General features: G+C 41.2%; 1 non-coding gene across 1 annotated transcript; it reads left to right on the top strand.

Moving 5' to 3' along the window:
* The first annotated feature begins 474 nt into the window (after positions 1-474).
* Positions 475-604, top strand: LOC119806118. Its single transcript, XR_005284148.1, has one exon. It is a non-coding gene; the product is annotated as a small nucleolar RNA SNORA76 (small nucleolar RNA).
* The last annotated feature ends 16,031 nt before the right edge of the window (positions 605-16,635 follow it).

Here is a 16,635-nt window from a genome sequence, read left to right as displayed (position 1 = left end):
TGGTCTCACAGCCTCCCAAGACAGTGACACCAGCTAGGGGCTAGATGATCTCTGCTTATGGGAAAAGAGGAATTTTCATATTCAAACCAAAACACAATCCCAAACAGTCTTTGGCATGGTTGAAGAAATAGCTCATTTGGGAAAGTGCTTGTCTTGCAAGCATGATAACGGAGTTTGGACGTTCGGCACTCACATAAAAATTTAGAATTGACAGTGTGTGTTGTGTGTTTATCTCTCCAGTGCTAGGAAGGTGTTTGTAGGGGGATCCTTGGGGCTTGTGAGTCAGTCAAGTTCAGACAGAGAGCTTGTCTCAAAAACAAGGTGGAGAGTGAGAGAGGAACACTTCTGATACCAACTTCTAGGTGCCACAAGCACCTACACATATGTGCATGTGCACTTGTGCACACATGTGCACGCACGGACATGCACACACAAAGACTAATGCATACACACAATATAAAATCTTTGGGGAATGCGCTGCCCTTGATCTCCCACTGTGCCTGCTTGTGTTTCTGGGCATTAGCTCAACAACGACCCAAGTGCTCAAGCTTAACTAGGGCAGCCTGGCTATCACGGGCGGTCCTTTTAACCACTAGTTACATGTGTTAGAGCCTGACTTTGTGGGGTGAGAGGCAGGCAGTTTTCAGCCCAGACACCAAAGCCTTAGGCCTAGGGAACCATGGACTCAGGTATACAGTTAGGGTCCCACATGCTTGGTTTGTTGTCCTTGCTCAAGATGCTAACCATCCTTTGTTGGATGGTCTGTGATGTTCAGACTTAGAGGCAAAGTGGAATGGCAGGGAGGGAGGACTTGGCATTAGGCCTGTAGTGTCTGGCATTGATTGGAACTGAGTTGCTGCTGGAGGTGCAAGAACAGAACTTCTGAAGTACAGGCACAGTGTTGACCTGTTTAGTAAAACCCTGAAGGCAGGTTGAGCAAGCCACATGGACCAAGCCAGTAAGCAGCACCCCTCTATGGCCTCTGCATCAGTTCCTGCCTCCAGGTTCCTGCCCTGTTTGTGATGTGGGCTGTCCTTCTGTATATGTGATGCTTTTATTGGTTGATGAATAAAGCTGCTTTGGCCAATGGCTTAGAAGAGCAAAGCTAAGTGGGAAATCTGAACAGAGATATATAGGGAGAGTAGGAAGAGCCAAAGAGATGCAATGTAGTTGCCAAAGGAGGCAGACACTGTGTAGCTGCCCAAGAAACAAGAGGTAACAAACCATGAACCTTGTGGTAACATATACAATGATAGAAATGGGTTAATTTAAGATATAAAAACAACCTAAAAATATGCCTGATCCATTGGCCAAATGGTGTTTTAATTAATGTAGTTTCTGTGTGATTATTTGGGTCTGGGTGGCTGGGAAACAAATCAACGGTCTCTGCTTACATAATGGTACCCACATAAGACCTAAAAAAGCTTAAAATAAGAGGGCTTCTAGACCTACAGAAACAGAAGCCAAGCACAGTTTCTTGGCAAACACATTTTTTTTTTTTTCAGATGCACTCTGTTTGCTGGTGAGGGACAGAGGCATGGCTTCTTTAAGAGAAGGCTTCCTGCGTCAGCATTAGCAGCAAACAACTGCAGGGCTTCTTTAAGAGATGGCTTCCTTGTTTGTGCTGGCAGTGCCAATAACTCTAACTCTTTGGGGAGGTCCTGCACGTAAATGGGGTCTGTGAGCAGCATGCTACTAGTTGCTTAATGGAGACATAAACCTGCTGCGTCCTGGGAGCTGGGGTTGTGGTCATGGTTTATAGAGGTGTGTTGGATGGGGCAGAGCCAACAGGCAGGGCTGTTTCTGCTAAGGCACACCCCCTTAACATTAAAAAGAGGTTCTCCTAGTCAGAAAATTATTTCAGATATACAATAAGACAGATTCAGAATAAAAAGACCTCTGATTGGTTGGACAAATATACATGGACTTAAGAGAGAGAGAGAGAGAGAGAGAGAGAGAGAGAGAGAGAGAGAGAGAGGAAGAAAGAATACAATCATAGATTAAAAGAGTAAAGGTAATAAATATTAAAAAGGAATAGAGTGAAAATAAGCCACAAAAAGATTGAAAATGAACAAAGCATCTGGATTATGTATACTATTGTGTTCTCTTTGGAAAGTTGATTGTTAATGAGCTAACTACAGAGTGACATTTCATCGTACAAACTGCTAAACTAAACCAACATATATATTTTAAAGGTATCTAGACTTCAAAATTTGAGTCTAAGGATATGTTACTTTGGAAAAAGAGATTCTGCCTTTGTTTCCACAGAGGATGGGAACCTGTGGATTCCTTCCAGGCTAATATGCTTTGATGGAGCAAGACCCCCCAAAAGGTCTCCATGAATCCCTAAAATATTTCACCCAACAAAAAGCAGGAAACAGTTTGGAGAAAACTACACCCAAATTCCCAAAATGATTGTTTATAAAGTTTTTTTTTTATTTAAAAGGGATTGGGTATAAATGGTTAAGTGGTCACAGTCAATTTCTTAAAAAAATAAAAGGGATGTGATATAGAGATGAATAATGTACATTAGTGTGGTCTTTGATCTATTGATATGAATGTAATATAGATTTGCTATACTTTATATATGTATTTCTGCTCTTGTTTAAGGAATTACGTACTTGTTCATCTCATTTAAAAACGTAATGTATAATTTAAAATGATGGATTGGTAGATAGTCATTTATAATAGTTAAACTTGTAGTCATGTTAGTTAGGTTTTCTAGAAATATAGAGATATATTTCTAGATAATCTTCAACACTTCAAAGACCTACAGAATATTTAAAAGGCTTTAAGGACTTAGACTTTTCTCGACAGTGAGACATGTTTGCTTTTAGCAGCACCAATTACTTCAGAGAGGTTGATGGGCATTGAAGAAACTTGTTATGGAATTTGCCTTTATTGTGACAGGGCTAGTCATTTGGGTAAGAAACTGCTCTCTGCTAGACTTATTGCTGTTATGCTGTATGAACTGGACATGTAGGACCCACAGAAAAATGACTGCTGAAGTTGCCTAAAGGTGAGATAGTCCTTCAGGGTTCCTGCTTCATGAAAGAGTCTGCAAGACATTATGCAGGACATAGAAGAAAGTGACTGACAAACTGCCAATATAGTTGAAACTGTCCTTAAAATTACTTGCTTTATGGAAAAGTCTGCTGGATACTATGGGACTTTGCCTGAAGATGGGTACCTGCAATGTTACAGAAGAACTTTGAGTGACTGTCCAGGCAGCAAGATGTCTCTGTCAATTCTAGAACTTTGAAAGTTGCTTACAATACACTTCCTGTTAACTTAGGTAATATTATATCCTTCTGAGGTCTTTGATGGAGTTGGAAGCAGTTATAGTTTCCTTTAGTTATGATAAAAGATAAATTAGATATGAAACTTTAGACTCACAAAGATAAAATAGATAATAGTATATTTTATTTAATTTTTCCAGATACAAATAGACTAAATATTGTAACTGTAATTCTTGCTTGATAATTGTTTTGTTATATTTAATTTTACTATGTTAAAGTTAAAACCTTCATTTTTATTTAGACAGAAAAGGGAAGATGATATTGGATGTCCTTCTGTATATATGTTGCTTTTATTGGTTAATGAATAAAGCTGTTTCAGCCAATGGCTTAGAAGAGCAAAGCTGGGTGGGAAATTTGAACGGAGATTTATATAGAAAGTAGGCAGAGTCAAAGAGATGCCATGTAGCTGCCCAAGAAGCAACAAACCATGGGCCTCATGGTAAGATATAAAATAACAGAAATGGGTTAATTTCAGATCTAAGAACTAGCTAAGAATACACCTGAGCCTTTGGCCAAACAGTGTTGTAATTAATATAGTTTCTTTGTAATTATTGGGGACATGGTGGCTGGAAAACAGACAACAGTCTCTGTTTGGGTTCCTGTCCTGACTTCCTTCATCCATTATCAATGGTGTGGAAGTGTAAGTCAAGTAAGCCCCTTCCTCCCCAAGTTGCTTTGGTCATGGTATTTCACCTCCACAGTGGTAACCCTAACCAAGTAACTGGGGGGTTGGATCCCAGCACTGAAAGGAAAAAAAAGGCAACCTGTAAGACTTTAATTCCACCAAGCAACATACTTAAATTAATGCCAATAAAACAACACAAAACCACACGTTTCAAAATACTACAGACAATTTTGGATGCCCCCAACCACAGTAAAGTTAAAGAAAATAATCTTTTGGGGTTAAAAAAAAAATCTTCACTTACATTTTTAAAAATTTATTTTTATTGTTTTTTAGTTATTTGCATGTGAGTGTGTTTGAGTGTGGGCATGTGTACATGAGTGTGGGTGTCAAGAGAGGTTGGGCCCCCATGGAACTGGAGTTCCAGGCAATTGAACTGCCAGACCTGGGTGTTGGGAAGCAAACTCTGGTCCCCTGAAGAGCAGAAGCACACATCCAACTGCTAAGCATTCCTCCAGTCCTTCATTTCTGCTTGTGATTCTGTCCAAATTCCTTTATTTGGCTTTAATTCCTTCATCAACTTTCAGTTACCCTGAAGACTCATATAACTTTACTGAGTTGGTAGAAAACAATACAAGGCACAAAGAATTTTAAGGGTTTGTCTGTTCATTAGCTTTAAATAATAATTTAGACACTTAACATGAAAATAGTCAATTATTCTGACTTCTAAAGTATGAATGGCAGGCATGGGGTGTTCACCTTTGCATGCTTTGGAGCTGCTCATCCAGTTGCTCAGCACAGAGGCAACTTTGTGTCCTTTGGCTATTGCTAGGTTAATGTAGGCAGAAGTTTCCTTCCTGCAGCTGCTCTCAAGTAATCACTCAAAGGCTTACTATTAGTTACAAATGCTGAGTCAGGCTTGTTACTAGCTAAATTACATTTATATTAACCAGTATTTCTATCTATGTTTGGCACATGGCTTGGCACCTTTTTTCAGTAGAGCATGCCAATCTCGCTTCTCTCTGCTTCTCCAGGGACTCCTCTGACTCTGCCCTTCTTCCTCTCACGGTTCCCTTAGTCTGGTTTTCCCACCTACCCTCCCTGCCAGGCTACCAGGCAGCCAGCTTTTATTTATTTATTTATTTATTTATTTATTTATTTATTTATTTACCTACTTATTCATTCATTCATTCATTCATTTAATTGTTTGTTTGTTTGTTTACTTTAAAAAATAGCAATCCAAATTCCCACACCCTCTCCTCCTCCCACTCCCCTCCTGCTCCCTCCACACACCTTCCCATCCCACCCCCTCCAATCCTAAGAGAGGACAATGCACCCCACCCTGTGGAAAGTCTAAGGCCCTCCCCACTACATCTATGTTGAGCAAGGTATACATCCAAAGAGAATAGGATCCCAAAAAGCCAGTACATGCAGTAGAGACAAATCCTAGTGTCATTATCAGTGGCCCCTCAGTCTGCCCCAACTGTCAACCATATTCAGAGGGCTAGTTTGTTCTCATGCTCATTCACTCCCAGTCCAAAAAAAAAAAAAACTGTCTCAGTGGATGAACCCCTCATGGTCTTGACTTCCTTGCTCATACTCTCACTCCTTCTGCTCTTAAACTGGATTTTGGGAGCTCAGTCCAGTGCTCTGGTGTGGGTCCTCAGTATACTGAACTAAACAGAGAGTTCTCAAGAGAAGAATTTCAAATGGCCAAAAGATACTTAAGGGCATGTTCAACTCCCTAAGCTATCAGGGTAATGGAAATCAAAACAACTCTGAGATACCATCTTACACCTGTCAGAATGGCTAAGATCAAAAACACTAATGATAGACTTTGCTGGAGAGGATGTGGAGTAAAGGGAACACACATCCATTGCTTGTGGGAATGCAAACTTGTGCAACCACTTTGGAAATCAGTGTTTTGGTTTCTCAGAAAACTGGGAATCAACCTACCTCAGGATCCAGCAATACCACTCTTGGGAATATATCCAAAAGATGCTCAATAATACTACAAAAGCATTTGTCCAACTATGCTCATAGCAGCAATATTTGTAATAGCCAGAACATGGAAACAACCTAGATGACCCTCAACTGAAGAATGTTTAAAGAAAGTCTGGCACATCTACACATTAGAGTATTATTCAGCAGTAAAAAACAATGACATCTTGAATTTTGCATGCAAACGGATGGAATTAGAAAACACTATACTGAGTGAGGTAACCTAGACCCAAAAAAACAAATATGTATTCACTCATTAGTGGATTCTAGCCATAAACAAAGGACATTGAGCCTAGAGAAGCTAAGTAATAAGGTGAATCTGAAGAAAAACATATATAGACACACCTGGAAATTGGAAACAGACAAGATTGCCTGACAAAATTTGGGAGCATGGGGGCAGGGGATAGAAAGAAGGGGAGATGGTGAGGGTTGAGGAGAATTTGAGGGAATGGGATAGTCAAGATGGAGGAAGGACAGATATGAGAGCAAGGAAAGAGATACCTTGATTGAGGGAACCATTATGGGGTTAGCAAAAAAACCTGGCTCTAGAAAAATGCTTAGGAATCCACAAGGATGACCCCCCACTAAGACCCTAAGCAATAGGGGAGAGGGTGTCTGAACTGGCCTTACCCTGTAGTCAGACTGATGGTTATCTTAATATCACCATAGAGACTTCATCCATCTTTTAATTAAACCAATCCAAGTGAAAAATCTCTGTGGTGCCCAAAAGGATTATTCCACAGCAGGTTAAAGCATTTCTAACACTTGGTGTCCACACAGGTTAAAGCATTTAACCTTCTCTCTTGGTGTCCACAGGGGATCAGGCCCAGCATTTCACACACACATAGATTTCTGTGTCGCTCCAGTTCCCTATATAATAATGGCATAGTGTTGGCATACAGCCTACACATATCATTGTACCTACTTCAGAATATTTAGAGTAGGTAAAAATTTGTACTGAATTGCTTAAAAATTAATAACAAGAAGAAAAACATGCATGTGTTCAGTACAAATACAGCACAAATTTGAAACCTGTGATTGGTGCAATCTGTTTGTGGGCCATGCAGACATAGACAGTGAAGGACTGGCTACTATAGTTAAAGAATTAAAAGAAGAGGCAATGGCCTCTTCATTTAAAGCCGAGATTATTAGTTTCCTTCCCTCAGAATGAGCTCATCACAGCACCATGCTACCACACTCCTAAGTGGCACACTGCTAATTGCTTAAAACGGTCACTTCCTCTAAAGCAAGCTCACAGCCTTGCCAGCTGTCCCTTGTGGTGGTTCCTACAAAGAAAGCTGAATATTTGCTGGGTAAGACTGTGACTGGCAACAGGGAGAGTGTAAACATTATCACTGGGGGAAACTGAGCAAAGGGTATTCAGGTCTCTTTGAATCGGTTCTCACAACTGCTTGTGACTCTGTAATTATCTCAAAGCACAGTGTTGCATTAAAAAGTAAATCTGTCAACTAGAACTGGGGTGCAGTTGAGTTAGGATCTCCCTGATGTATTCTTAGAGGGGTCATTTCACTAAACCAAAGAATATTGGAGTAGGTAAAATATTGGGTTACATGGGCCACATCTTTTATTTATAACGGGGATACAAGATCAAGGGGGAATATATATATGACATATAATATATATATATATATATATACTATTATATAAATACATACACACATATATATTTATCACACACATGGCTACATATATCATATATAAATCATCTTAAGTAGCAGAAAAGGAAACCTTCACATGTGGGCTAGTTTTGCTTGTTTAGATTTTCAATAGTTTTATTGTTACTTACAATTGGAGAAATTCATGTCAAGTCACAAAACTGACTAGTGATCAAGTCAATGTTCTCTCTACTATACCAACTTTCAAGCTCTGCCCACATTTATCCTTTATTCAGAATTAGTATTCTACCGCCACCTCCAAGCACACCCAGATTTAAACAAACCTTTTAATATGTCCTCATTATGTGTGATGTTCTGCCATAGTCTTTGGTTCTATTCTATTCTTTAATTTTAATATTTTCCTTTTTATTGAAAATAAATTTCTTTCATGCAGTATATTCTGATTGTAATTTTTATTCCCCAACTCTTCCCAGTTTTTTCCCACCTCCCTCCCTTCCTGATCCACACCATTTCTGTCTCTCCTTAGGAAACAAACAGGCATATAAGGAAAAATAATAAAACAAAATAATATAGCAGAAGATACAACAGAAAAACAGAAAAACAAACAAACTGGAATAAATCTAAACAAACAGAAAAGAAGAACCAAAGAAAAAACACAAGAAACACATATAGATACAGAGACACACATGTTTGCACAGACAAGAATCCTATGAATACACAAAATCAGGAGCCATACTATATTGTCAAAGGACCTGTAAGGTGAAAACTAAAGAATGTCCTGAGACAACATTATGAGATAAGGGGCCTTCAAAAATACCGTTGAGTTTGTTTTGTGGCGGCCTTCTACTGCTTGAGAGTAGCTTGTTTCCCTAGTGAGACTCCCTTAGAGAAAACTAATTTTTCATTGGCAGTGGTTATCAACTGGAGATAGCTTCTGGGTTGGGGATGGGGCATGAGTCAATCCTAGGGACCATCTGGTGCAGACCTGTCCAGACCCTGTGCGTGCTGCCTCAATCTCTGTGAGTTCAGAGACTCAGAGTGTGCCAGCTTTGCTGTTCAGTAGGCCCTGCTTCTTTGATGTCCTCCATTCCCTCTGGTACTTACATTCTCCCCACTTGCTCTTCTGCAGAGTTCCCTGACTCCTGAGGACAGAAATTGGATGGAGATATTCCATTTAGGGCTGAGTATTCCACGGTTTCTCACTCTCTGAATGTTGTCTGGCTTTGGGTCTCTGTATTTGTTCCCATGTACTTCAGGATGAAGGTTCTCTGCTGCTGGCGGAGCACTGCATGGATCTATGAATGTAGCAGAACGTCATTAGGAGTCACTTTGTTGCTATGTTTCTTTAGCAGAATAGAAGTATTTTGTTTTCCCCTAGGTCCATGGGCTAACTAGTCTCAGGTTCCTGATCCCCCAAGCAGTGTTGATTGTTCGTTCCATTTTGAGTAGTGGGCCTTAAGTCAACTCAGATCTTGTTTGGTTACTCCCACAGGCTCTGTGCCACGATTGCCCTAGCATAGCCTGCGGGCAGGACACTGTTGTAGATAGAAATGTTTGTGGCTGGTTCACAGTTTCCTTTATATCTTGTAGAACACCTTCAGTACCACGAACACTGGTTTGGAGAGGGTGAAGGTTCTACTTGGGCATCATATCAACTGACTTCTTTGTGTTCAATGAGTTGTGTAGGTGTTGTCTTCAGTGCTATGATCTTGTCATCAGTTTTTGGAGAGCCTTGGCAATAGCTTGGGTGATGTGGGGTTTCCCATGAGACCCCTTTAGCCAACAACCTGATTTGAGTTCATCTATTTCCAGTACTGGAAGCTTCATTTGGTCATGAGATATATATCCAGTTGGGACTCTGTTTCTTCCATTATTTGGCAATTTCACTTAGATCAACTTCAAATATGTATATATTTAGGAGGCTTTTACTGTATCAGATTTCCAAATGACCCTACAAAATGGTCATTGGTTTTTACTATCTCTCCCTGTATTCTCTCCCCATCCCATTCTTCCCCCTCCCTCCTTGTTTGGTCTTCTTCTTCCAGTTCTTCCCCCTAATAGATCTATAACTAATCTATTTCCCTTTCCTAGGGAGATCCACCTCTCCCACTCCATTCTATTCTTAAAAATCCACGGAACTTGATTTGATAGTTTATTCATGGCTTGTGACTCAGTTAGAAAAACTCAGGATGTTATTTTCCCCTTTGCTTTGTTCCTCTTGGTAATGCTTTGGAGGAGACTTTCTTTTCAGTGCTGTCCAAAAGTTCTCCTCCTTGTTCTGCCAAGACCTTGCATGCCAAACTAAAGGAAACATTGTCCTGTTTAGCTTTGCTTATTTAAATTTATAATGGCGTAAACAGAAGACTCTAACCTGATTTCTCCCATGGCCTTAAGTCATTCAAGGTCCCCTTCCCCCCTCTTCTCTCCCTCTTTCTTCCTGCCCACATTCCCAGGAGGGGGCAGACAGACCCTTCAAATGGAACCCTGTCATTTTCTGAGCTGATGGGTGGTTTTTTATTTGACAAGACTCCAAGGCCATGTCTATAAGAGGCAAATTTAGACAAGCGGTCCACTGATTTGCATTTGGCTTAAAAACCTTCTCTGGGTGGGTTGCTGTGTGGGAGACGTGGTGGAGTTGAGCTCTGTATCATTTATCCTGGCAGTGCTTCACCAGACAGAGTGAGCTTGGGTGGCCTGCCATTCCTAACTCATTTCCTGGTGGATGTCATGACGTTCCCATAGAGACCATTGGTGTCACCCACCCACAATCTTCCTAGGGTAGTGGTATATAAGTCCCTGATTCACAGTGGTATTACTTCTCAATCTCAGACATCCCCTGGGTCTGTTAGTAACGCTTCTGCTCATTGAAGGCATTGACTTAGCCTTTTAGGTTAACAGTGTCACATGTATTATCTTATTGAATGCTCACAGTAGCCCTGATGATGCCATTGCTAATATTTCATTTCCCATTCAACCAAAACCTTGGCTGGCTTGCAGGAGGCTTTTGTTCAGTAGGTTCTTTGAAGGGTATGGGAATTAGAATAAGAAGAAAGGACATGGTAGAGATGAAATTCGCTCTCTGTCTCTGACTCTCTGACTACCTCTCTGTCTCTCTATCTCTGTCTCTGTCTCTGACTCACTCTCTGACTATCTCTCTCTCTCTCATACACACACACAAACACACAGAGTTTCAGTGTCCAAGTCAAGGCTGCCCTGCTTTCTTCTTTTAGGATTTGGTCATCTTGGCTCTGTTGTCCTCTGTTGTATCCCAAATTAGGACAACTGTCAGCGGTAAAACTTTGTCTTTGCTTTGCTCCTTTCAAAATATGATTGAGTTTGTGTCTCAGATCTGAACTTATTCTGTAATCATGGATGACTCAGCTTCCCAGTGGAAAGTACTCCCTTTCTTGTAGGGCAGTGGTTTTGATGGTTAGCGCACACACACAAACCACCTAATCATTTCAAAATGAAATTTCCTGGGCATCAGGATTATTTAATATGTCAAGAGGCTGGTCTTGAACTTGTGACCTTCCTACTTCAGCCTCCTGAGGGCTGATATTACAGGTGTTTGATGCTATACCTTGCCCTGAAGTTATCTTTTTAACATATTTTAGACATACTAGTTTGAATTCAAGTAAGTCATACTATAAAAATGCTAACTGAAGGTATTATAAGGTATATGGAAAAGTAACCTGTATTTTGGCCCACAGATGTAATGTCCATACTGTTAGTATTTTCTGACCTGGTGAGCCTCACTGCTGATGCAATAATCCAAATTAGACCAAATCAGACCAAATTAGAAGAAGTCCAGTTTTAATGGATGCTAGGCCTCCTGGGTGGCCCCTGAAAAAACACAGAGGGGGGAAAAGGAGAACCGAATGACCATGTGTTTGATCCCTGGGGGGGGGCAGTTTAAATAGCCTGTGGGAGTGGTCTTGATCCTCCCTGGGTAGTGGTCACCATTTGGTGGGCTTTCTCAGAGGTAGAGTTTGGACTGAGGCAATTCCCAGGAGAGGGAGCTTTGACATGGAACTTTCCACCCAACATTCCAAAATGGATGCTAGGGGCTGGGGTGAAGCCCTCAACTAAACTTTCTAGACTCTTTGTATAAAGGGGTGTTAGGGAGCTGAGGTGATACTTCCAACCAGACACATACTTAGGAAGCTGAAACACAAGAACCATGAGCTGACTGGTCCGGCCTGGAATATGTACTGACTTCTTGGCCAGCCTGGGGTGCATAGTGGAAACTTTGTCTTTTTTTTTTTTTTTTTTTTTGGTTTTTCGAGACAGGGTTTCTCTGCGGCTTTGGAGCCTGTCCTGGAACTAGCTCTTGTAGACCAGGCTGGTCTCGAACTCACAGAGATCCGCCTGCCTCCTGAGTGCTGGGATTAAAGGCGTGGGCCACCACCGCCCGGCTGGAAACTTTGTCTTGAAGAAGAAAGATAATATTGTAACCTTAGGAGAGGATTCAATGAGCGAGAACGGTGTTCTCTCATGCTGGGAGCTACTTTGTGTTTCTTAACTTCCTGGAGATGGGTTGACCTGTGACTAAGTTCAGATCAATGGAATGTAGCAAAAGCACTTCTGGACTGATTGCTAAAATCCTATTATAGCCTTTCATAAGCTGTGTCTTCCTCTCTCCATCTTCTAGACAGATGATGCCAGGTGGCCGGGAAGCTGGAAGATGGTGGACCAAGATGGAAACAGCTGGGCGTTTGAGTCGCTGCCTAGACAGGAGCTGCTTGGCTTGCATTGAATGTTGACATGAGCAACAATAAGCCTGTTGGTGCTAAACCACTGAAAATTGAGGGATTGTTTATTTTGGCTACAAAGTTTATCTTATGTCCATAAATAAATGTTATATTATTATTGTGATGGGAAGTTTTCATTTACTGTAGTAGGAAAGATGAATTGTCACTTAATCTCAGCTGTAACCAACAGCATAACAGGATGAAATATGGAATATCAGGCTTTTGAATCTTTAAACCAACAACCAAAAAAAATCTGTGGTATTTAACGTGTAAGAAACAACTACCTTCCTTTTTTTAAATCTAAAAATGGTTTCTGGATTTATTGACTCAAACTTAATCACAAATCAAAAATTGTAAATTTCTAGGTTATGAACTCCCTCAATGTCAGAAAGAGAAATGACGTCCATGAATTAAATGATTCATATATGCACGGCCGCTATGCATTCAACAGGAAAGCAGAATGCATAGGATGAAACGGATGAACAATGATGAAAACCTAAGAATCTGTGGATGCCATTTTTAATTTTTTTTAAAGAAGGTAACCATTGAACTGTCCTCTGGCTTTCCTTCCCATGAGTATCTAGTTCTGGCTTTGTCTGCCACCACAATCAAGCCTGATTTCTACTCTATGTATTATGGAGTAGATTATTTCAGTTGTAGATGGAGTAGCGGGCTGCTTTCTGGCAGCCTGGCTCCCGGCCACCTGGCTAGCTTATGCCCCAAAATAGTATTCATTTAAACACTGCCTGGCCCATTAGTTTCAGCCTCTTATTGGCTAATTCTCAAATCTTGCTTTAACCCATATTTAGTAATCTATGTAGCACCACAAGAGGTGGCTTACCAGGAGAGATCTTAACCTGCTTCTGTCTCGGAGAGGAGAGGCATGGTGTCTGCCTGACTCTGCTTTCTTTCTCCCACAATTTTGTTCTGTCTACTCTGCCTACCTAATTTTCTGTCCTATTAAAGGGTCAAGGCAGTTTCTTTATTAACCAATGAAAGTAACACATAGGCAGATGACCCTCCTCCATCATTCAGTGTTTCCCAACTGCCTGCCATGACCTATTTGTGGGTGAAAACATCATGACCAGAATTGAACAGATGAAGTAGACATTGTCAAAGTGAACACAGCAAGGCTATCTCATCTCATGGATACTATTTCTGATGCACAAATCCCCATAGTTCATTCCTGTTGATAGAATAATCATGTTCTACAGTGGACTCTGAATCATTGCATGCAGAGAAAGTACAATTAGGTTCATGCTAGTCTCTGCTTGTGACATTACTCATTAACCAATCAAAATGTACACTTGTTCACATGTCTTTCTGTTTGATATGTATGGTTGATCCACCAACACTGAACTCACACCAGGAACTCTGTAACTCATTCATGCCTGAATGAATATTACCTGATACACACACTTCTCTGCAACGCTCATCACAACCTTCTTATGTTTTGAGCCAGGGGACAATACTCTAGCCCTATGCATGGATCCTTTTAGATGGTCAACTCACCAAATAAGTTAAACATCCACACCTACCCACATACTTAAAATGTTACTGAAAAGACACTACAAAGGGACAGTGGCCCCCAACCACAAAGCTGAAAGAAGTGCTATGCAGGATTGTAAGGAGTCCTGTGGAGAAACAGCTGTATTAGGTAAGGAAAGTATGCATGCAGGAGGTCTGAAGTAAGGCTGAGGCTTTCCTCTTGAATTGGGATCATCAGTTTTAGGTAAGCCAATGTCTGGCTGCTCTGTTCGTAAGTACACTCTTGATCAGTGGTAAGATCACAACCTATACTCAGAGGTTTCTCTAAAAATGTAAGTCAAAACATAGTGATAATGAGGGTCGCATAGAAATGTGTAGAAGCATGTCCATATACATGTAGTATCACATTGTGGTATAAAACCCTGCCTTAAAAACAAAACAAAACAAAAATCCCATTTCCTATTGCGGTTATGGTTTTGATGCATGCTGGGAAAGTATTGTTCCAATTGAGTTAATCCCCAGCTCACCCCAGGCTTATGATTTTTTTAAAAAAATTTATTCTCTCATGTATTACACCCTAAGTGCAGTTTCCCCTCCCTCCTCTCCTCCAAGTTCCTCCCCCACCTCTTCTCTCCCCCAAATCCACCCCTTTGTTTCCCTTCAGAAAAGGGCAAGCCCCCCAGGGACATCAACCAAACATGGCATATCAAGTTGCAATAAAACTAGGCACCTCCCCTCCTATTACGGCTGGATGGAGGAACCCCCTTGGAGCAATAGGGTTCTAAAAACAGACAAAAGAGTCAGAGAGCTCCCAGCTCCCACTGTTAGGATTCCCATAGGAAGGCCAAGCTACACAGCTGTGACATACATGCAGAAGGCCTAGGTCAGTCCCATGCTGGCTCCCTGGTTGTCAGTTCAGTCTCTGTGAGGCCCTCTGAGCCCAGGTTAGTTGATTCTGGGGTTTTCTTGTGGTGTCCTTGACCCCGCTGGCGTCTACAACCCTTCCTTTTCTGCAGAATTCTCTGAGCTCTACCTGATATTTGGATGTGGGTGTCTGTATCTGTTTCCATCAGTTGCTGGTTGAAGCCTGTCTGATGACAGTTGGGCTAGGCATCAATCTATGAGTATAGCAGAATATCATTAGAAATCATTTCATTGTCTTTAATTTTCCCAAGTGTGTTTGGTTCTATCCTGCATTTCTGGGCTATCTAGCATCTGGGTCCTGGCCCTCCGAGCAGTATCAGGGGTGGGCTCCCTCTTGTGGCACAGGTCTCAAGCTGGACCAGTCATTGTTTGGCCACTCACACAAGGTCTGCTTCAATTTTACCCCAGCACATCTTGCAGGAAGGATAAATTGTAGGTGGAAGGTTTTATGGCTGGGTTGGTGTTCTAGTCCATCGACTAGAAGTCTTGTCTGGTTTCAGAAGATGACTGGTTCGAGTTTGGTATTTCCTATTGCTAGGAGTCATAGCTAGGGTCACCCTCATAGATTCCTGGAGTTTCCATTGTGCTAGGTTTCTACCTTACCTCTGAAAGGCTCCCCAATTCCAGTAATCTCTGCTAGTACTCTCCCTCCATTCCCCGTCCCCCCAATGATCCCTCCTGGTCCCATCCCCATCTGCCCCCAGGCTACTGTCTATATCTGTTTTATTTCCTCTTCCCAGGAGATCCATGCATCCCCTCTTGACCCCAACCCTGAGCCCCGGTTGAGCTACATCTCCAGCCTACCCTGGGCTTTTGCTTTGTTTTAAAAAGGAAGTTGGAAAGACACAACTTTAGTGTTTCAGTATTTATCCTACCTTTATAAGTCATTTTCTTTGTTTAAAATCCATTACGTATTAATGTTTTTCTTTGTGTGTGTGAGGCTGATAAGAAAATCTCTTTTCCTTGTTTTGGAAGAAGGAATAAGATAAATTTGCTAATTGTTGTATCAGACCTGATTTCATGTTTGTGTTTAGATCATATACCTTGTTAATGCCAGTCGAGAATCAGCAAGAATACGAGGTTATTTTCTTCTAATGGAGATTGAGATGTTGTCATTGCTAAAGGAAGAATGATTTGTGGCTTTTAGTAAATACGCACAGTGACACTTAAGGAAAGAAAAAATTCTGTAAACTGTGTCAAGTCTGTCAAATAGTAGGTAATCGCTACAAATGTCAGCGAGACGTTGGGGATGCAGCTCCATGGTAGAGAGCTTACATAACACCCCGAGTTCAATTTCTATAACTATAAAGATTGCATGTGTGTGGTGAAGAAATGCCAACAACGAGTCCCAGATGGACTTCATGTAAGGGCAAAGACAAGGTGGATTTAACCTTAACCTTTGCCCTTCATGGAGCCTAGCATAATTTTTGGCCATGGATTTGCTGACTTAAGTGATGGTTTGCAAAGTGTGGCATAACCAGTCTCAAGGGAGTTCCTCTACAATCTCGAGTAGCTGCTCAGATGAAGCCAAATGATGCTTGCCCCTGAGTGTCGAACCTCTGACTCTCTGTAGATATGAAACTGTCATTTCTGCAAAGAATAACCACTCAATGACCACCTAAAAGCAGCCTTGTGTCTGATGACAGAACTCAGTCCTCAGCCACCAAGTATAGCAAATAAAAATACAAAATGCCCAGGCAAATGTGCGTAGCTTCTAATTGCCTATGCTTATGAACACTGAAGTAAAATAAATGTATTTCCTGAGTTGTACTTACTTTTAAGCAACTGTTTGTGCGAAATAAACTATAAAGACTGAGTCACACAAGTATCCCTTCAGCTCCATTTCCCTAATGATTTGGCTCCCCGTGCAGTTATTGCTTTGCAGAATTCTCTTAGAAAAATCCCTGGCGGCC

Source organism: Arvicola amphibius, chromosome 1 (assembly GCF_903992535.2).
Source record: "Arvicola amphibius chromosome 1, mArvAmp1.2, whole genome shotgun sequence".
Classification (NCBI taxonomy): Eukaryota; Metazoa; Chordata; class Mammalia; order Rodentia; family Cricetidae; genus Arvicola; species Arvicola amphibius.
This window is presented reverse-complemented; position numbering and strand designations above follow the sequence as displayed.